A 23,757-nucleotide genomic window follows, 5' to 3' on the forward strand; every position below is an offset into this window, starting at 1 on the left:
ACTAAAACCACAATGTTAAATAGCAATATTTAAATTTCTATGTACATTAGCAAGCTGCAAGTCTGAAACCATTGAGCCTTTCCTACTCAGCAGCTACTGACAAAACAGTTGTTTTTATCAGTGACAAAACTGTAGCCAACAGCATTTTAAGGATCAAGGGAAAGGGGAGATTTAAGTCACGTGCATTCTGGGATTTCTCTACAGCTGCCAAATTCAGGTCAATTCTTCTAATTAATCTTTTTACCATCAGCAACTTGCTTTTTTAGAATTGCTTCTACTGTTTTGGTATCTCAAGTATACAATTGCCTCTTTTTTTTTTTTAAAAAAACTTTATAGTGTTTATCTAGAAATAAAATATTTATCATCTTTTATTTCTGGGGTGCAAATACGTTAGAAGCCCATGCTATCTTGCTATTCTCTGAACATTAAGAACAGCTGAAATGTTGACCCACTCTTTTAATTCTGCATGTTGCAACTCTAGGGCAGTTGCAAAAGGAAAACCATGTGGTGCACACACACAGTTCCCAAACCTGCGCTGCCTTCCAATACAAAAATTTCTGCTTCTTTGTAAATCGAGAAAAATACTAGGGAATGAGCAAGGTTGATGATATTTTAAGTTAGACAACACATCTAGTTTCAAATGAAAAGGCTGTGAAAAAATGCTTTAGCCATAAAACATAGTTCATGTTTTAGCCATGAGATAAAGCTGTATAAAAGCCCATGCTAATTAAAAATGAATATATTAAACAATACGACTAATAGCAGCAATATGTTTTTACTGTTTAAAATCTAACAGGAGGATTTGATTCTTTGTAAAGTCATAGATGAAAAGGCATACAATGAAACAGCATCACATATAGAATCCCAGGAACACTCCTAATGCAAGGTCCATTTTTGCAAAACATTACTGAATATGAAAACTTGCTAAGTAAAACTGTAAATAGTAACAGAAATAGGTTGTGTACAACAACAAAAATTTTAGGAGCTGTCCGTGGAGTATGTGAATATTGTTCATGTCATCCCAATAAAAGGAACTGCTAGGCATCGACACTGAAAACCAACACCATTTAGTACTTTACTTTTCCTTTACAGCTGTGCAGACAACTGACCTTCCTTTGTATTAGCTTCATGGTGCTGCAGACTATATAGCCATGGGATTAAACTACAGCAGTTCTGCTAGCAAAGCAATAGCCATATGTTTCTGTTATGTGCAGTTCATTAGCAATGTAACAACTCATGTTTGAATGACAATTATAATAAATCTGATTTCTTCAAAAATATATCTATCTGCATTTTCACTGGTATCTGTAAAAGCAAGGACAAATGGTCATTTTCACAATGTACTTCAAAATCTGTTATAAATTTATGGTTACTCAATACTTACCTAGGCTTCCAGATTAGATAAATTTCATTGTAATCCTAGCACCACTGAAAACAATAAATCATCCCACACTTGTCTGTAAATTGGAGAGATGTGGATTTGACAGGTGGACCACTTCAGTGGATAAGGAATTGGCTGGACGGTTGCACTCAAACACTGGGCCTGTGCGAACCTCATGGTTCAACAAGGCCAAGCGCAAGGCCCTGCACCTGGGTCAGGGCAGTCCCTAGCACAAATACAGGCTGGGAAGAGAATGGATTGGGAACAGCTCCAAGGAGAAGGATCCGGGGGTGTTGATAGATAAGAAGCTCGACATGAGCCGGAGATGTGAGCCTGCAGCCCAGAAAGCCAACCGTGTCCTGGGCTGCATCAGAAGCAGCGTGGCCAGCAGGGCGAGGGAGGGGATTCTCCCCCTCTGCTCTGCTCTCGTGAGACCCCACCTGGAGCCCTGCGCTCAGTGCTGGTGTCCCCAGCAAAAGACAGACGTGAATCTATTAGAACAAGACCAGAGGAGAGCCACCAGGATGACCAGAGGGCTGGAGCACCTCTCCTGTGAAGACAGGCTGAGAGAGTTGGGGTTGTTCAGCCTGGGGAAGAGAAGGCTCTGGGGAGACCTTACAGTGGCCTTCCTGTACCTAAGGGAGGCCTGCAGGGGAGGGACTCTGTCAGGGAGCAGAGTGATAGAACAAAGGGGAATGGCTTTAGAGTAAAAGAGGGTAGATTTAGATTAGATATAAGGAAGAAATTCTTTACTCTGAGGGTGCTGAAGCACTGGAACAGGTGGTGAATGAGAGAAGCTGGATGGGGCTTTGGGCAACCTGGTCTGGTTAGAGGTGTTCCTGCCCATGGCAGGGGGTCGGAATTAGATGGTCTTTAAAGTCCTTTCCAATTCAAACCATTCTATGTTTCTATGATAAATCCAGGAAAACAAACTCAGACTGGTTTAATTTTATAATCTAAATACAGCTCCATAGAGTTGAATACACTGGAAATGGACCCTCTACTTTAGCTCCCCTAGGTACTCCCTTCAAAGGTATAGCTGCTTGCAACAATAAAACCTACAGTAGTGTCTAGACTAGTTTAAAATAATTCAAGAAATATCACTAACTGCAAGCCATGGTAAAGTGACCTATGACTGAATGTGTTAGAAGATTATATTTCATGAGAAGATATGCCAATTTAGTAACCTTCATCTTCCTTTCCACAAATTTATCATAAGCTCTTTAGACATACCCATGAAATATGCAGGTGAACATGTATGTTCAGGCTCTTTTAACAGCTTTAGTAGTTACCAGCTAGTCACTGCAGTAATTAACTTAAATGACACAGAAGATCTGTCTACCCTCTCCTTTTTTTTTTTTTTTTCTGCTTCCTTTAGGACCCAAAATACAATCTCACCAACTCTGGCCTTGCAGCCCAGACAGTTGTGTCATGAACAAGAACTTCCTATTAACTACAAAACTTGAGACCCACAACAAAACTTCCTCTCCACAGAGCAGAGCGTTTAATTCACTGGCAGAAACTACTCTTCGCTCTACTTAGACTTGGTGGAAAGCTCTCTCTAGATCAAACCTCCAGTTCTCTTGATAGGTCCCCAGGCTCTTTGACAGCACATGATTTTTAGCCCCTATGTTGTCTCCTTAAGACAACCAATATCAAAACTTCTAGGCTCTTCCAGTTTTCCAACAGCTGTACTTCTGAAATGGCTTTTCAGCTGGGCATTAACGCTCTCCCGATTTTATCGGTGACACAGACATGAAAAGAAGGTTTCAATATTTTCTTTCTCCTCTCTGAAGAAATTATATAATTTCCTTCTCTCCTCCTCCACACTCAATTCATCACTATTCCAAGCTAACTGAAACAATTTGTAATGTGTTTTATTTCTTTATTAGTTTTCATGGCATATCTGATCTTTCTGGCATCAGACGTTTCCACTGCTTGAGTCACCTCCAGGCTGAAATATAAGCTGATGTTTTAAACACATCTGTCTTGGTTTCTCACTCAGAAGAACTGCACTTACTTGACACCAGCTTGTCTTAAGACTACCCTGTATCCAAATATATATGTTTATGGTAAATGGTTGTCTGTCTGTTTTTAATAAATATAAAATGTATCCTTTTCTACTAGGACTATTCAACATCTACAGATTTGTATCTGTTTTCCTACCCCCAATACTTTTAATTCATTCATTCTGAGAGAAGATCAAACCCCACTCCATTAATCAAGGATAGAGTGTTCCCAAATCAAGAAATACACTCTGCAGGTATTTTCCTATCTATGAAATTGGCTTCCAAGATGCTTTACATTAAAACTTTAATCTTCACAAGATTACTATAATTATTAGTTGCACTATAATAACTGGTTTTGTGGTGACCACATGTTTGATGGTCTATTGTTAAAAGAGGAGCAGTCCCTTTTAGAAGTCTTTACTATCTGGAAGGCAGATGTACAAAGATACCTGGGGAAAGTCCAGAGACAAAACTAAACATCCTTTTTTTTTTTTTCCTTATGTTTGTTTGCTTTGGATTGTAATTAACTAATTTCTGTAGACCTCACAACAAGTTATCCTAGAACAACAAAAGGAGCTACCTGAAGACCATTCTTTACCATACCAAGTTTCACTCTGGAACACACTAATATATCTGTGGTAATGTACCACCCAAATTCTAACTGTTTTGCACATACTAAGGGTTTCTCTGGGATAACAGATAATATTTACGAAGAACTGCTTTAGGTTATTTAGTAGAGTAGAAGATTTGGTGCTAGGATGACAGTAGTAATGAATTTAAACAGTTCAATGCAGTTATGAATTGTTGTGAATTTTAGATCTTTAAAGATAAACCTACAAGTTAGAGGACTAAAAATGAAAGGAGGATAGATTTGAGAACATTCTGCCAAGAAGGTCTAGGACATGGAAATGAATCAACAAGGAACTGAAAGAAAAATACAAGGGAGATTCTCAGTTTTGGCAAAAAGGAAGAATTTAAAAACTATTCCAACTATATGTAAGTAAAGTTGTGAAAATTACTTCAAGAAACCACTTAACCACATACTCAAGTCTTATGAACAGCACCAGGACCAGCAAGCTTCAGTACAAGGTATGGTTTAAAATTAGGATTCAGTGTTTAAAGCCTTGGCTAAACAGTGAATTTTTACTTAAAATGTTAGATACACTGCATCAGTCCACTAGATACCAGAAGGATGTGTACCTTGATTCCCTGAACTCTTGGCCAGGTGACAGCGTTTCACAAAGCATCTCATTAGTTAGACAAAAGAAACATTTCATTAACTATGTAAGAAATACACATTTCTGTAGTAGCTAATACTTTCTGATATACTCCTAATGAATATATGCAATGTTAGTGTGTACATATTTGATGCACTCGAGCAAGTCCTCCCTGTTAACACCTACTGCGACAACATGCACCTTGGGTTGTTTCCCTAACATCATACTGGATGGAGCCATAATCATGACCTATTACCACAACTTTGTAGCAGTCAAGATTCAGTTTTAGAAAAAAATAGGAAGTATACTGTTGAATATATTGTGAATTACACATACAGCCACTTTACCTCTAAGATTTTAATCACTATACATAAAAGATCCAGTCTAGATGATTTCTGACCACCACCAACTGATGGAAGATGAACAGACCTGTCCTATTTCTGACCATAACACCTCTCTGTCAAGGTTTACATCTTCTGTGGAAGGCTGGACAACAGCAAAGTGTCACATGAAGAGAAACCCTCCTTAAAAAGCCTTTGCAAAAAGCCCCAGGACAGAGCAATCTTTTGGTGGGTGAACATTACTTTATTAAATTGAACTTCAAATCAGTGTATCTGCTGATGAAATCCAAAGATGAAGATTCTCTCTAGTAAAATAGCTTCAAAGACTACCTTTTTATAAACCACAAACTGCCTAGATTTTTCAGCATTGCTTAATTCCATTATGATGTGTTCAACATATATACCCAAGGACTTCAGGTTTTTTTGTTCTCTTTTTCAGACTTGCAGACAATTTGGTCCGCAGCAGCAGAACAAAAAGTCTGTTTTTCTTCTTGTGTGTTCTTTGTTCTCTAACCAAGCTATAAAGTAATCCCACTTCTTTCTAATGCGCTCAATGACACACTTTCATTGCGCGAGAGAATTACTGACTTTCACTTTTTCTTGACTGTGCTGAAGATATATGCATGCAACTGGCAAACGCAGCTATGCAACCAAACTAAGTACATGAAACAACTGTTTTTTGTTTGCAGTTAAATGGAGGTGCTATTTTTCGTATCTCTCCATAAAAGCTTGATTATTTAACACTATATGTCTTCCAGATTTGGTTAGCCAATGGATTAAAACTTATTGGAGAAAAGGGGAGATCGTAACAGACACTCAATAAAATCACTTATATATCATTTCCTTTGGAAACTGAGCTAAAATTACAGCTAAATGAACAAACTAATTTATCTGAAATTCTGAAACACTGAAGGTAAACTTTTGATGTGGCAATTTATGAAGAGTTCCTTCGCAGAAATGCGTAGTAGTCCTCTACTACTTCTAGAAGCTGCTGCCTCCAATTGAAAAGCCATTCCTGAGAAGGAAAGATGAAAGTCTGTATGTTGTTGTACAGGCAGATAGATGGCTGAGATGACTACGAGGGGTACATGCAGCAAGTCCACGGTAAGTTGTTCTTAAGGTTCAGTAAGCTTAGAAAGTGGAGATTTAAGACAGATGGTGAAATGAGTGTTGTTTGTATAGCTCCACAGAAAGTCATTCGTTCAGTTTCTGAGATACAGTGAAAACAGCTTAAGACAAAATGTTGCCTTGATTTACAGAAAGGTTAAAAACAGAACAGGAGGTAAGTCTGAACTGTAAGGGCTCGAAGTCTGTAAACACTGCAGTCATCATGTGGGGAGGATGGGAGTAAAATTCAGATAATATTGTTCCTTGATTTTTAATTGCTTTTGGAAACACACAAACAGGAGCAATTAGGGGAAGGAGAAGCAAAAGAAAGATAAGAGTGGGCATAGATATTGTTAATTTTCATGAGGCTATAATATTTGTTCAATTGTTTTCAATTTCTTGAACAAAGCAGGTGAGGTCTTCTCTTACTGCTTGCTGAAGAAAATTAACATGATGCTATTGAAAACCATCTTCCATGGCTTAGTTATGTTGGTGAACACCTACCCCCTTAGAATGTACACTACCAGGCTGCAGCAAAAGTGTTCCACTTTAAATAATTTTCAGAGAAAAAACTACATTTTTTGGTTCAAATAAAAAATATTTCCGTGCAGTGTCTGCTAACATGAATAACACAATCCTTTCTTCAATTTTGAGAAACTCTTCAATTTCACAATGTTGCTGTGAAAAGACTTTTCTATAAATGCTCATACATCCTCACCTGCTAACTTCATCATAGAAAACACACTGGTGGACTAATTGGTTAGAACATAGAAATGTGTTTCCTTTAAAGATCTCTGATACTGCATCAGATTAGATCTTGAGACAGACCAATAAAAAGCAATATATTCTTGAGACTTCATGCTACAGAAATTTATTTCTAATATGCGTTACCAGGACAATGAATGGGACCACAACTTACATTTGTGACTTGGGAGGTAAGTGACATAATGCACTGACTACTAAGAGAGGCTCTTACAAAGATTTTTGGCACATTTTGCGATGCTCATGATCAATTTTTTCAGATAAAGAAAGGTTTACTCTTTGAGAAATACACACATTCCCAGCCACCTAAACACTGTTCTTCACTCTTACATAGTAATAATTACTGTATTACTATTTACACTGTAAAATAATCCCACACAGTAATAATTTTACATAGTAATAATGCAAAGTCTAATAGGAGATCCTTGGCTGTAATTCTTTAGGGAACTTAAGCAATAGAATGAAAAACCTGGGCTTTATATACATGCTGCCACAAACCTAGCTCCAGTAAGTAGAGCAATCTCATGCAATGTGGGTACCTGGTGTCTGTTCACTAGGCTGGACTCATATGTCTTTTTAGAAGCCTATGGCAATTTCTCATTGTACTTTTACATTAATTCCCACTTAATGAAGTTGGATTTAGCTAAACAAACTTAGGACGAAGAAGTTTAAATTCACACATACACAATTTAATGGTAGCAATTCAAACTATGCTTAAAATGGGTTAAAATAGTATTTTGAAGGTATCCCTAGGCTAAAAACAAACATAACACTGAAAACAATTCTTTTGAGTCTTTTTAGTTTGGCTGAAATGATTAAAGCTGCTCACTTTCTCCCTCCCTCCAACACTGCGGCACCAAAGAATGTTACTTAAAGATTTAAAAACATCTACTGAATGACAGCTCTTTAAATTGCAGAAAGTTCAACCATGATAAACAAATACTCAAATGGACAAAGACTAGCACACAGAACAGCCTGTACTCACCTATTAATAAGTAATGTACTAAATTTAGGTCGACGGCCACAAGAAAAATTAGCAGATAAAGCAATAATTTTATTTGATACTCCATGGGTTCAAGGTCACAACGACCAACACCTACTTCTGTTCTGTCACTAGCAAAATTTCATTAATCAGTATCCCAGTTTCCAAAAGTGGATATTAATACATCTCATCAGTGACTGAAGTGTTATAGTGCTTAAGTCAGTATTTTTCAACTGTTAGATCCCAAGTGCAAAGTTCTGCATCGCTGCTGAAAAGCAAGAGCATATTAATACTATTTCCGTTAACTACCAGCAACTGGTTCCCAAAAAAACTCCCCCCCGTAAACAAATCACAAGTTGCAGAGGCATTCCCAGTATAAGACAGCTTTCGCTGATATTTCAGCTTGATACTTGTATAGGAGTAATATAACCCTGAAAATAGGATTCATAATATTGATGCAGCAATACTGAGACAAACTGAAAACTATTAATGGTGAAAAAGACACCACTTCAAATGCTTTTACCTGTCTGAACCAGTTTTGCTGCTTTGACACACCCTCAATTTTTGTATATATTTATCCCTCTGAAACACAGAACAAGCATATAACACAAAGAAGCCTTTATATATAATGCCATATAATTACCCTTCGTATTTCAGATGGTTTGAAAATCTATGTTTATGAATATAGTTCTCTGATCATGTTCCTATTGACTTCAATGAGAGCAGAACACAGCTCTCAGAGAATAAAGAACTCAGTCATCTCTCGACTGGCCAAGCCTCCACAAACTGGGCCATTAGAACAGTTTTTCTAGAAAGGCATCTGAAATATTTGGTTTTAAAAAATTGCTTGCAACTGGTTTCATAACAGGAATCATAATACTTCTCGCCTTGATCACTTTCCAGGACCAGAAACCTCCTCTTTTTTCTAACACAAACACAGGGAAATTAATCTACTAGCTAGTCCTCTCCCACAACATGAAGCATAATGTATATTTCTTTGCAAAACTAGGAAGAAAACCCACCAACCATAATGTAGACATTTGCTCGACACTCCAGGCAAAATATCATTTTAAAGCCAAAAATGAGATAACTTTTGAATCACAGATGAGCAGGGCCTCCCTCCTTGTTTCCAAATGCAAGTGACCTGATTATCATTACTGAAAAAAAACTAATGCAAATGTCTGATTACTATTATTCTCTGAATTTGTGCAAGACAAACTAAGGAGGTATATCCAGTGAAGCCGTATCAACATTCCAAAAAGTTATGTGGTAATATACATTCCTTATTTTGCACTTATTTATAAGCACAATGCTTTGTAGACATTTTATTGCTCAAAATCTACATATTGAATCTCCTATTCAGAGCATACTAACTTTCTACAAAGCACATGGTAGTAAAATACAGCTGAAATAAGGAAACTTTACTCTTGTTATCCCAGTCTTTTTTCAGAAAAAAAGACAAGTCAAGACAGTCTTTTTTCAGAAAAAAAGACAAGCACTCTTCCGAATTCTTTCACTGCTCTTAAATTACAAGCACATATTACAAACACACTTACTGGAAAGCTGTCTAAATAAGCATGCAAATACCTCCAAATAACTGAAATGATTATACAACCAATAACGTGTTATGGAAAGAAATTTTAAAAATGCAATAAAGAAACAAAACATTATATGAATGTGAAATTGTATGTCACACATTTTGCCATTTTTTCGATTTTCTAGAAGCATATATTTTCATTTTATGCATGAAAATCAGAGATTATGTTATTTGTCCTATCTACAGCATCCTGAACCCCTTTCCAATCCCCTGTGGAAATCAAAGCAGAATGTAAATTTTGTGCTTCTCAGTGCTTCACATTGAGCTGCAGTAGCTTCATCCCTTTGAGATATGGGAAGAGAAGACACTGACACTCACTCCGCAGTAGAGGCTTTAAAAATACTAACAGTCTTTGGGCTTCTGCAGAGGATCTCATAAACATCTAAGTCCTTACGGTTAATGACATGTGATATATGTATACCATACTAACCAGCCATATCACCCATGGAAACAGAAGGGAGCATACTTTCCTTTGTATGCACAACACTTTAGATCCCTTAAGGATAAGCTTGAGAGTAAGAAGAATTTTGTTAATATTGATAAAATTAGAAAGGAAATGCACTCCTAAAAAGTAAATGAAATTTAAAGACTGTAGAAGCGATTATACATTTTTGAACTTTTTTTAAAAATAATTTCATTATTTCTTAAAACAAAAATGTATTATTTCCCCACCCTAAATAATATCAATATCCAGGATTTTTTTTTAAACAACTTAAAATTTACAATTACCTCTGTCCACCACCACCAGTGGAAGTACCCTGAAAAACTCCTCTCTCCATCTGCAGGTTCCAGGAAACACACAATACAACGCTAAGTACCTTTACTCTTTCCACTTTACAGATAAGCTTTTAACCACTTGCAATTGGTAGCAACCTCCAGGTATGGGGAAACAAAACAAAAAAAAAAGCATCAGGCCTGGTGGTCACAGAAGGATTAACACAAACAGATAAAAACAAGTAACTGTCTAAAAATTAACTTTTTTTAAAAAAATCATGTTTCTGCAGTTAGCCAAACTTGAACTTTAAATATGTTCTTCACCTATGGCTAACATTTATCAGCAACAACACGTAGTTCATACTACCACTTCCCTGCCAACAACATCTTTTTTCAGACATGCTATTCCTTCATGTACTGTTTGGAGGGAAATAGTTCCCAGTAATAAAAATTCCTTCTGTATTTTTTTCCACTCCCTTCCAACTTACACAAAACAAGAAAGCATAACACACAGCCTTTTATGGTTAAAAAGATCCTGACCAAGGTTCTTAATGTTCTTGGACAAGTGATGCCCACATTACCACAACGTTTTCTTGACTTAACACAGTTTGAAGATGGGGACGAAGCCTTACATGCTCCAGGCTTAAGAGATTTGTTAGGAAGACAAGTCCTGACAGTCACGCTTAAAAGAATAAGGTCATTGATTAATCAGGGAAGGAGTCCGTTAAAATTATGGAATTAATATATTTGCAGATGGTTACTTAACAGGATGCTGCTGAGGTTCTGAAACATTCCTTTCTCAGTCAGCATTGATAAATTATTTGCTGTACATTTACAGAGCTTTCAGCATGTTAGAAGCTGGTTTGCAACTAATGGCCACATCAAAAGTGAACATTCCTGAAAAAAAACTTAGAAATAATAAAATGAACATTTTCAGATAAATTATTCTCCATGTGATAGTTTTTAACGATCTGAATGCATGCATGCACAGGAGAAATAAGTAAATATGCATAGACAATATTGTGAAAGTTTCAAACTAGTGTTTTTTAAAGTTTACATGCACTAAACTGCCACAATTTTAACCACAGTAAGAATCTCACTGCATTTTTCAAAGACTTTAAAATTAGAATATGAACAGATAAAATTTGTTACCACTTTCTGTGATTCAGAAAGCACCCTAAAGTATTTTGTATAGCTGTAAATATTTTAATTGATAGTACCTTCCAAAATTACGCCTTAAAACGATAACACAGATTACTCATCTTTCTTTACAAATTCAGACTCTCGCTTTTTCTGTCCACCCAGTATCTTTTCCATACCAAAATGAGCTGTTAAGCTCTCTTCATGCTGAAAACATTTTGGATTCTCTTTGCTCATGTGAAGGGAGAGCTACTGCCATCACAGTAACAGCGATGAAAAACTCTGGAGGAAGGAGAGAAGGTACTGCACCTTGACCTACCACAGCTGTTCTTGCTCCGATGGCCTGACTCGAGATGTGTTTTTAAGTGGGCCCTTGGATGGGCGTTCTTGTGAAGTGATTTAAACAAAGCTGATAGAAGAGGAGGTTGCACAAAGGAGTTTACAAACAAATTCAACCCATTTGCTCAGTGCTAATCAAGTAAATATTCTGCTTAGGCAATCATCCCACTCCAGCAACATTTTTTAGATGATGAAAAACTTTCCAATGTCAGCAAGTTTTTTATTCCAATCTACGCATACTGGATTTTTGTTTGTTTGGTTTTTGTTTGTTTGTTAAAAAAAAAAAAAAACATTTAAATTGGTTTCAGATCCAGTGTATGTGACCACATTTTCAGATGTACCTCCAATCACTTTCTCCACCACCTTTCCCCATCCCGTTTTCAAAGCTAAATAAAGTTCACAGAGGCTATAAGAAGATCAGCAGTCAGGTGGAGGAGACAGACAAGTGCTTACCTGGAAAAATACAGAGACAGATAAGTGCAGCTTGCCGTGAATGTTGGCAACTGGGGGGCCAACCAGCTAAAACAATTATCTCACATGTCAAATGGCTACATGAGGAACATGGGAGAACCAAAGGAGGTGAGGGATTAAACCCATATGAAATGGTGCTTCTCTATTTCTACTGCTCACAAACCAGGCGATTTTACTTAAAACATACATCTGTGTTTGTCAGGAAACTGCACACATCACCCTGCTCTGTAAGTGCAGTCCTACTAAGCACACTCACCTTTTGTCTTGCTGAACTATACAACAAAATTACTATTTTTTAAATCCTATTTGTTATAACCCTTCAAACCTACGAGACTATGATTATATAACCCTTCAAACCTACAAGACTGCAATTTTTCAATCTTATATGCATCTTTTTTCTTACTAGGCTTCTAATGATTCTCAGTTCTTTTCTATTAGCTTTGTAGTCTTATTCCTCTTTTTTATTCCGCAATGAAGGATTTTATCAATACATTGTTTATTCATACACGGTTACTTATCTTACTGAACATTTTTGTGTTGCTCGTGTAAGGCTATCTACAGCATTTTTCTAGGTAAGGGCTATTCAGCTACTTTCAGAAGTTTTATAAATAAAGTAGCCAAAGAAAAATAACTCTGCAGACTGCAATACTGCCTTCCATGAGTCAGATAGATAATATATGCCTCCACATTGCTTTAACAGGTATAGTCTCCCAAATCTGATACTATCATTGCCTGAAGGCCTATAAACTGGGCTGCAGTTTGATCACACATCTTTTCAAGAAGGAACTGGCAACATGTGGTAAATAAGAAAAAGAATGTCTTCGGTTGCTGCCGTACGGTAAAACCAATGCTGCAAGAACACGATCCTGAAATGCCAGCCTTGTTTATTACACGTTCAGTTGCACAGCTTCTCATGGAACATTTGCTATTGCAACCAGAAGATTCCCTCTGGTAATTGTGCTCCAACATTTCTTTTGTTTTTGAGAGCCCATAAAGCATGCAGTTTTAGAGTTTCATATTATTAGCACCACAACTCTTTCGGCCTACCAAACAAGTTGCAAAAATCCTGGTTGTTCATCTTTCTTCCAAGTACGCTGCCTGCTCTAAATAAGTCTTTTTTTTATTACCCAGCATCCATCTACTTATTTCCTAGTCTTGAAATAACGTTTCAACGGTGGTTTCATATTTTAAATGCAAAAATAAAAACTTTGAAAAGCAACTTAAGTTACCATTCTAGAAATGATTATTTAATGCAAGATAAACAGATACTCTGTTCATTAGCTCTTCTGAAGTTGAGGTTAATTACACAGAACAAGGTAAATTACCACCTTTTTAATAGCATTTTACATACACTGTCAAAATACATGACATGCATAAAAACAAAATGGACATACACAGAACTATATTCTACCTAGAAAGCAAGCGTTCTATTTGTAAGCAAAGATGAAGACTGTAAAGAAGATCAAATTAAAATTTTATCTTAGTTACTTCTGGCTCAGAGAGGACTATCAGACAGCAAGTCAAATTTCACACACTGTCAATACTTGCTCTGTCATTTGTTTCATTTTTTTAATCGGTAAAACATTTATTGTGTTTTTCTGTAATGCAGAACACTGCTGTGCTTTCTGAAGTTTGGAAGGAAGGTATTGTGTCAGTTCTAAGCATAAGAGACACGGAGCTTGACGAAACTGAGTGCAACCTTAACAAGAGCCTGATAAGATATAATTGTTCATTGTCACTCATGTCACTGGCACACAGGGAGCGAGCATCTCACTCCTTTTAGAAATTGAAATTGAATGCTTTTTATTGCTTAGACCAAAAGCTAGAATGTTGAGCCCTAGTTTTTTAATGCCAAGGTTTTTTGGTGTTGCTTCAATTATATAGTTTGGTAGAAAGAGAAAAAGCACTGTACAGTTTTGCAATGGAAAAGTTGAATTATATGAGTCAATATCATATCTTTGAAGTTACTGTCCAATGATAATAGGTGTCCATGATAACTAAAATCAACAGGAACTTAAGACACTCAAGCTCCCAAAAGAACAGTAAATAATTTTAAGGAGAGAGAAATAAAAAAATCTTATCAGTAGTAAAATGGCCTATGAGGAAAAACTTCAGACAACTCTGAAGTCATACAATTCTCCTTGCTGAGAGCATTAATTTGTTTTCTTCAAGAAAAGTGTGCACAAATGCAAAGGACCTGAATGATTGCTCATTTGAATTGTGATGAATTGCTAAGTTTATGACAAGAGAGGGGAGAAGAAGAACACCATTCCAGTTAAGGCCTTGGACAAGCTCTCTATTCACAGCTCAGGATCCTGTGGTAAATTTGGGTACATCTTGTTCCTCTATGCTTCAAGTCCTGTCTAAAAAATAGAGTGTTTTTTCCCCCCATATGTCACAATTACTGTTACAATACATAAAATAGTCATTTATATGTTAAGTTACTATTTTAATCTAGCCTATGTAGATAAAGAGACAATACATCTATGTGTGTGGCAAAATGGTAATCTGTGTAATTTGGCCTCCATTTGAAGAGCTAATCTAATCATTTTACAATATTAAGGTGAAAATTAAGTAACATACATTACTTTCAAAAAGTAATGAGTCTAAGTGAAATGAGATAGAATTAATGATTTTATCTAGGACACACTACAAATGCTAAACAATGAAAATAATAATTTGGAACAAGTGTGTTTATTCTCTGTTAACCAAACACATTGTCCTTAGGGTTCTTGCAAATGAGGAGCTGATTATTTACATACCATCAGTCAGTCATCAGTTTTAGTCAAGATATCAGTCACATTTGTCTAACATTTTTCTAGATCCAAAAAAGATGTTACAGTAAAACATAGAATATCTGGTATCTCCAAATACATAAACAAGTTGAGATACATAAAAAGGTACGTATTTGAGCAGTGTATTACCAAAGCTAACATGAATAATAATGAAAAAGAAAGGTGACAGCTGAAGGATTATGGTTAGTTTAACTTCATTCGCTATTTTCCTTTAGCAGAAGTACTTCCTAACTATATTACGTGGGCATACTTAAATATTGTATGTGCACTCCATGCAGCGCATTATGTAACTGAAAATCAACATTTAATTCATGTACATCTTTTTGCCTGAATTCTGATGTCATGGTAACTGTTAATACCTATGCAGTGCACCTAATTGCCTACAATAATGCCAAATTAATCCTCCTCCCCACTGCCCCATCTCTCCCATGGACAGGCTGCTTGCAATGATTACAGGTCCCAGCACATAAAAGACATACAAGTTCTAGCATGAAAACTTAAATTATTGAAACAAAGAAATAGAGAGTCAACAGGTCTGAGCTTTATTTATCTTTCTTTCGCTGTCTCACTGAGAAGCTGCTGGACAAGGAAGTCTTTCCTTTAGCTTTCCGCATCAAAAGTCTCCTAAACCAGAAAATACCAAAGTGTATCTTACATAAACAAGCAACAACTTTTTTACATAGAAGTTACTGCAGAAATGCACGGCTTGATAGTGACATAAAGCACATTATTCATTAGCAATTAATGGAGATATGCTGTACATTCTTTTGGTAACATGGAGAACAACATGATGGATTTTCTTTACCTTATGCTTCATGATATTTTAATCAATTAAACAGAAATGTATGTGATGGATCATCCAACCTCAGAATGTTTACTGCTGAGAGTAACTGATTCAACAGTCAAGCTTTCATATTTTTGGCTTAAGCCTTTAAACCTATGAAACCAAATAAAAGCGAGTAGTGAAATACAGTATGCTACAGTTATTTTTCTAATACATATTAAACAACAACAAAAACGTAGACTGAGAGTCATCACAGTAGTTGGGTGTATTTGTTGGAAAGAAGTTACCAGTGCAAATTACGGAGGCCAAAACAAGAATGACTAAGCATCATATGAAATCATCATACATGCATATATTCATGTTAGCACTATTCTTTCTTAAGAAGACAGACATACTTTAGTAACCTGAGCCAGAAAAAAAAAATCACTATAGCAGTAAATAACATTTGTATGTAAAATTGACTTTAAAAACTCAAAACATGAGCTTCTGTAGGATGTAAGCTCTGATCTGAAGTTTAAGGAAGACACCTACTAGTAGAAAGAGGCTGTGGGCTCAACACTGAAATATCATTAACACCCTACCATCGTGCTTTATGTACTTCTATATTTGCAAATGTGATTTGCCAGTTAATGTCTTCAAAAAACACTGCTATGCTCATATCCTATGTTCTACAACTTCTTAAATATTTTTCCTTTAAAGAATCAGCAGCAACTGGGAACTGAAGAAAAAATTACTAATTCAAAATCCTCTATCCAGTTTCAGAACAGTGTATATGGCTTGTTTTACATAGTATGGGTGGACCGTGACAGATGAAACAAGCACCACCATTATGTAATAACCTGCAATTATTTTTATGGCTATTGAATTCCATTCTTCCTATGCAATACATATAATGCTAATGTCAAGCAATAGTATAAATTACAAGCCCTAACAAGGCAGTAAACCTGAACCAAGTCACGCAACATAACATATCTACAAAATTTCCCACCATATGCAAAAAAGGCTTTTCAACCTCAGAAGCTTTTTTTTGTAAACTTTTTTTTTTTAAAAAATGAAAAATGAAAAAAACTCTTTCTACTCATCTCAAAATAGCAAATTAATAGTTCTATTACATTAGGAAAAAAAAACAAAGAAATTTATATGAACACTGTAAGACTTAATATAACAATAGATATGGTAGCCCTTGCCTTTACTACTGCATTATAAAAATAAAATGTTTAAATATAACTGTCATCAGAAATACAGTTGATTGGAGATTGTGATTCACATTAAGATCATAACCTATAAAAATCATCAGCTGTGCAGAATGAGCTGTTCCAGCTGACAGATCCTATTAGCAAAATCTGCCAATAAATTACAGAAAAAGATTTTAAAAATTGCTTTTGGCTTTCAGCTTATGGAGCTTAAGGTGCTCCTGACTCTAATACATTTTATGTGGTTTTAGTAACTACTTACTACAAACAAATCACATTGTTGTGAAAAAGTTAGTAGTAATAATATTTAGTGAGAACAATCAAACTGATCAGTTTATAAAAATCAAATATAACCTGTTCTGATTATAAAATATACTTTTATAGAGTTTTGCTTCCCTTGATTTGTGTGCAACAGATATTAGAATAAAATCATTAAAGGATAACTAATTAAATTGTAGTTTCTGTAAATATTTTGGAGCTTCACTGAATTATAGCAGTAACATTTTACTTTTAACCTTCTGGTGCTAGAAATAGTCCAGAATCTGTAGACTTCATGGCAAAGCCAAGAGGGCTGAATTATTCAGCAAAACTCTGCAAGGTTAGTAATTAGGCTGCAGTAATAAGAGTAGCAAAGAAGAATAATGCTTCTGTACAGTGGAATAGGTAAGATCTTACAGCTTTACCTACAGTGAACACTGAAACTTCCCAATAAGTATAAAAAGAAAAACAAAAACTTTACAACTAACACATTTGATGTTTTTAAGCTACTATAAAAAAACACACTTAAAAATATTTTATCGCTGAAAAGTCACTCTCTTTCTGGCAGCTTAAGATGTTTTTGAGTCAGAAACACTCCAAGACATGGATAACTTTAAAAAATATATATATTTTTTGACTTCACATACTATTTAAGCTTCCCTGTTTGGCATTTGTCTGCTTCTGGCAACAGAGTGGTAACTGATGCTGGCCAGAATATGGAGGAAAAGCACTTTGTTGATGGTATTCCATTAAGCATGTTCTGATGAAAAAACTGGACAGTAAAACTGGAGATTTTGGGGCACAGGCTACAATGAAGGATTCTTAGAGACAAGGATCAATGATATCTCTTCTTGATAGATGCCTTCCACACACGGGTTACATTTATTTTCATGGCCTCAAGATTGTACGATTTACTGGCTTCAGCTACTACAAACTGTTCTGTTTCAAACGCTGCCAGTACTAACTTGCACAGACCTATTTCTAATCTAAAATCTCAGTGGCTCATTATAATTGCATGCTATAAAGTTTGCCTTTAAACTATTAACAGAAGAAATCCAAACAATCTTTGACGTTTCAATATTCTGTTTAAGTAATTTAATGCTGGTACAATAAGTAATTTACTGAATATCATACTGACATCTATTTGTATAATTTAAAGTATTTGCTCAGAATGCTTACATATGTCCTAAGATTAGGAATGTAATTCAGGAAGTTAACTTCATGCCACTGTCACAAAGTCTTTAGTAGTAAAAGATTAATAGCAATCTAGGTATTAGCTTAGAAGATCCCCATGGAAAGCATGGTCAAAGTATTGTGAACTGTAGCTATGTACTACTTCAGAATTACCTATGAGTCTTATCAACTGTCAGTTTCCCTATTTGTAAAAGAGGTAAAATGACAGCTGACACCACAGACACGACAAGCTTCAGAAGACATACAGGTCCATCACTCTACCCAACATAAAAGACATATGCACAGTATGGGAAGATATGTTAATGGTTATTTACTGCATAATATTCAATGCTATTTTGAGAAGCAGCTGCTCAGCACAGTATAAAAACAGGGTAGTGTAAAAAGGTGAGGTCAGGTTCTGGTCTCTAATTTCTTCTTGCCATTGACTTTGTGACTTTAGGACACTAAACATTAAGTTTTATTAAGCCAGCTAGCAACAAAATTAAGTTTAAAAGCAGAGGAAGGTTTTCAGTACAGGCTAATATACTTTTTCAGAATATTTAGTTCAAAAATTTGAGATAATTAGCAGAGGTATTTTTTTTTTAAACAAATGTATTTGTATTTTGGTATTTGCAGCAATTTAACACAAACCTTGAAGGATGTCAATTGAATCAAAGTGCTAAATTGCAATAGTAAAGAAACTGGCCTGAAAAAGTCTCCTCTGACCCTTCATGCTACACTTCTGTTTGTTGTCTGCTACAGTTGATTTCTCAGACATACACAAGTAATACCGTCTTTTCACTGTACCTGGAATTTGGTCTACTTCGTAAACAGAAGTTGTCCTGAAGTCTTTAACAGACTTCCAAATGATGAAATCACAATAAGGAAAAACACAAATATGTGCTCTTATCTTTCAATTTGAACTTCAGGATAAACCTTTTCCATTGACAGTCTTACAAACAACTGTTTTGCCCCTGGCAATGTGTCTAGACAATGTTTATTATTTGTTTCAGTTCTGAAAGATATGCGTCGAATACAATGGTCATCACAAAAATCTCTTTAGAAAAAAGTCTAAGATTAAAAAAAGCCTTCTAAAAAAAATTGTCTGCTTTGTGTATTTCCTTACACTTGAAAAGCACAATTGGTTCAGATATTAACTATTCACCAGGACACAACAATCAGGTATGTAAAGATAGGAAATCAATACATATATATAATATATATATATAATATATATATATAATCAAATCATATAGGAAGGAGGTGGCAATCAGGGTACATATTATTTAATCAAAACCTAAAAAAAAGTGAATAAAAAATATCAACGTCTTGTTTTCAACAGTGTAACTGGCAACGTGCTCTAAAGTCCATTCACTCTGTGCAATTACGCTATAGGCACATAATCCAGCACAATTTGCAAATTACTCAGAGATGTTTAATGAGTTATCGTTGATAACTCATGATAACATAAGTCCCTCTGATTAAAACTGCAAAGAATAAAAATAAAGTTGGATGAGGTATTTTAGATGCTAAGGCTATTACCTTCATTATTACTCTGGCATACGTGGTATCTGTAAAGAGATAGATGTGAAGTACCAACTGACTTTCAGAAACTGTACATACAGTAAAGACTTCCATTTATCAATGCTGTCTCAAAATGAAAAATTATGCAGTGAACAGAAAGGAATTTAAGCCAAAATGAACGTGGTGATTGAAAATCCAACTCAAAAAAAAATGAAAGGGAAAGTATACTAGTAAACAGATACAGATGCAAATATTTTCCTGAACCAAAGCCAGGTTCTTCTCAAGTAAGAGAACCTTAGGGAAAGATTAACTGGTAATGAACCTTGCAGTAGTCAGAGCCACCAGCTTGATTCTGCAGTTGTTTAATGCTTAAAAGTTTCACTTATGTCAAACAGATTTGCATAAGAGAAGTAAAAGTTGGAACAAAAGGTCCACATTCAACTCAAAACCTTGTATGAAAGCGTAATTTTGTAAACTGAAAAAGATACAAAAGGGTGTCTTTTCCTAGATGTACATTTTCACTGTAAACCAACATTTCTTTCTCATCAGTTATTCAGCATGAAAAATAAAGCATGATACATTTTCTTTCAAATATGAAGGAATGCATCACAGAAACTTATGAAAAGAGATTGATCTGCTGCAGTCATTACTACAACCAGCATTTTGCTTCCTAATAAATTATATCCAAAGAACACTGAGTAGAATTTAAGAATTCAAACCAAGAGACTGTGCACTCTGCACTGCTCTTTTAACCATTTTTGTACTTTTTCATATACTCAGCTACTTTCCTTAAAACATATGCACACTTGAACTGAATTTTAAATTTAATGCAGCAAATGCCTTTAAATAACCTGGTAAATCAGCCTTTCCAGTACGTAACAGGCCAACTCGTGTTATGCCTTCAGTTTTTATTCATCATAAGGAAAATATTCTCACCAACAACAGTACAAAGTTGACAGAGCAAGATCTAATAAATGAGTGTATTATCAGGTTCAAAGATTCTGTAACACTACTGAACATTCTCACAGCTTACAACCTCTAACTCAAATATTATAGTTGTATTACATTATTATTATATAGTTATATTACAAATATTACAGTTATATTTCTAATGTGACTACCTAATGAAATAGATAAAAATTTCAGATGAGCATGACAAACCACTGGGGTGCTAGGAATGATCAATGAGGCAAGAACTATGGTCTTTAAGTATTTCAACAGATTTTAATCCAGGGAATATTAATTAAACATAAAAAAGATCCCGTGACAGGGGAAGCATAACACAGGTCTGAACTTTGTAAATCATTACAGAGAAGCTACTGCACATTATGAGACTGGCTACAGACTGGAACATAATTCAAGCACAGCATTCAGTTCTCCACTTTTAACATTAATACACTAACAGCCTTCAGTTACTGACTGCTCTTCCACCTTTCAGGATAATATATTGACAATTACTTCCTCCACATTAATGGATGCTCCATCATGTGCCATAATTCAGCAAGCAGCATTGAAGCCAACATAACTGGCAGATATGATTGCAAATAAATTCCTATTTCATTACAAAAATCAGATCTATTTATGTCAAAAGTATCATCCAAAAAAATACATGCGGATAGCTTAAAAAAAAAAAAACAATTTTTTTAATACCTCTGTAAATTTGAAATAGTTGGAGCATAATTATCTCAACCACAATCTCTATCTGCATTTATATTGTTGCCACATGAGATGACACTGATACTGCTGATGATGTCAGAATACAAGGAGCTAAAGGCAATAGGGGCAAAAGATCTGTGCCTGCTACAGCGTACTGCGTCATAGTCCATGCTGGAGCCTGAGTCAAACCATTCTTTGCTGTCAACAAACACTGCTGGAATAAAACTGTATTTCTTCTCCTGTGGCTATTCATCCAGACTAAACATCAGCCTTCTACCACAGACAGTTAACCTATTAGTTTGCATATCAGAAGTCTGTGTAAGAAATCTAAGGATTTCGTCAGTACGCTGTCCATCAAAAAGGACCTGCCATTTTAAAAACCCAGGTTATTACGTGCAAAAAAAAACCACTAATTTTAAAACTGTAACACCAAGACATTAAGATTTTAGAAATGTTAAAATAAAGGCAGACTGGGAAACTCTGATTCTGCGTCCTTCTGTGCATGCCTCCTCACATCAAACAATCTACATACGCATGCAAATAAACACATTCTCCTTCAGACTACTGAATCATTCAGTACTCAGGGTGAATAATGCTCTAGGAAGCAGTGGTGGAGCGCTGCTGATCTATCCACAGGATATCATCGTTGCTTACAGCAGGTGGAAGATGGTTAGTGAACATGATAGGGGATTATAGTAAGAAACAGTGTACTGACACGCATTAAAATGTTACTGTAAGAAACACAAGTATAAACTGTTTCTATCACAGGATTTCTACATGATGACAGTTACTGAAATAAATCATACACCACCTTTCAATCCCAAGTCTTGTAATTTCCTTAGAGGCTGAAAAAAGGTGACAGACAGCCCTTTGACTGAAGATATGGAATATACTGGCTATGCACGTCCTAAAATTCTTCACCAATTTAAAAACTGTTCCTGGAAAATACAGCACCCTGGACCTCAGGAAGGAACACGATGATAAGGAACAGGCACAGTTCATGATAGCCCTGCACAGCCTCCTTTTTTCCACAGTGTCTTTCAGAATCCTATCCCAAAAATTCTGCAGTCCAGGTGAACTGTTGCTGCACCCTCCTCCTAAGTGCCACCACTCCTGAAAAGCCCATGGCCAACCCTCTTACCTCTGACTTTGCCCCATCAAGTGAGTAGAGAAGGCCCTGATGAAAGACAGATGCTGCAACAGACTGAAAATATCTGGAGGCTTTTGAGAAAGGCAGGAACTCACACAGTGAGCATTCTATAGAAGTTAGAGAGATCACAGGAGCCTGAGCTCAGATTGCAATCAAAAATTTCAGTTATAGAATAGTTGTGCCTGCCTTTATTTTCATGGTTCTTAGCTTGAGACCCTATTTGGAGAAACACTCAGGATTCACACTTGCAGTTGTGACCTAACAATAGTTGAAGACTTGTAACAAAAAGATGAAGAGGAGGTCATTGGATCTACACTGACATTTTCATTTCAACACATTAGTTGCTAAACATTAAGTAGCTGCTCTCCTTAACAAATATTTAAAAGTAAAAAGCTGAGTAAGGAGTCAGACGTAGTTTAAAGGAAAGATAGGTGTTGGCAGCATCAGCTGACTCAAATCTTGTCTGCAGTAAGAGTTCTGGCACTTTATTCTGACGTTAATGTTAGACACATCTTTCGCTGTGTACTCTGAATATAGTAACATTGGCCTTGTGATGGGCTTCCACAGAAACTGATTGGAAGAGTGACTGCCCACCTGCTGTGAAAACCACTCATTTCAAATTATTCTATGTTGGTAGTTTCTCAGTTTTTTCTTTCCCAGCAAAGACAGAAATACTTTTTTCCAACTTATGCCAATACTCTACTCTCCTACATCCTTGCTAAAATTATGTAAAGTGTCTGGTCAACGTAGTGTTTATTTTAAGACCAATGAAGTAAAGTAATCACCAAAACCTTTAGTTTTTGTCATGAGCATTTGCTTTCATTCCCTGTTAAGAAGTGGTACATTTGGTTTGCTTTTCTGCTTATACTGTCAAGACTACTGGTGCAATTTGACTGTTGAAAAAAGCCACAGAGCACAGGTATTGCACGCAATCTTCTACAAGGCTCTTTAGCATGACAAGTGTATGTTTACTATCTGGTAAAGTGGCATTAAAACAACAATATGTCCAATACCACATTAGCAAATCATCATCTAATCAGGTTTAGACATGGTGCACTTGCAAACTCTTGGAGAGGAAGAGGGCAGGAAAGTAAAAATAGTTACTAAGAACATTTCAATAATTCATTATCTCTCAACAGACACTGTCAACTTAGACATTCATTT

The 23,757-nt window shown here is 35.8% G+C and overlaps 1 protein-coding gene and 1 long non-coding RNA gene across 10 annotated transcripts in view; both read right to left on the reverse strand.

Moving 5' to 3' along the window:
* The window catches only part of BABAM2 (BRISC and BRCA1 A complex member 2), a 168,546-nt gene that overhangs the window by 93,882 nt on the left and 50,907 nt on the right, over positions 1 to 23,757 (reverse strand). The gene's annotated exons all lie outside the window — the stretch shown is intronic.
* LOC136790365 (uncharacterized) lies at positions 327 to 23,753 on the reverse strand. The gene is made up of 2 exons (XR_010830189.1): positions 21,438 to 23,753; positions 327 to 15,479 (listed from the first exon to the last, which is right to left on the reverse strand). It is a non-coding gene; the product is annotated as an uncharacterized lncRNA (long non-coding RNA).

The sequence above is a fragment of the Anser cygnoides genome, chromosome 3 (genome assembly GCF_040182565.1).
Source record: "Anser cygnoides isolate HZ-2024a breed goose chromosome 3, Taihu_goose_T2T_genome, whole genome shotgun sequence".
Taxonomy (NCBI): domain Eukaryota; kingdom Metazoa; phylum Chordata; class Aves; order Anseriformes; family Anatidae; genus Anser; species Anser cygnoides.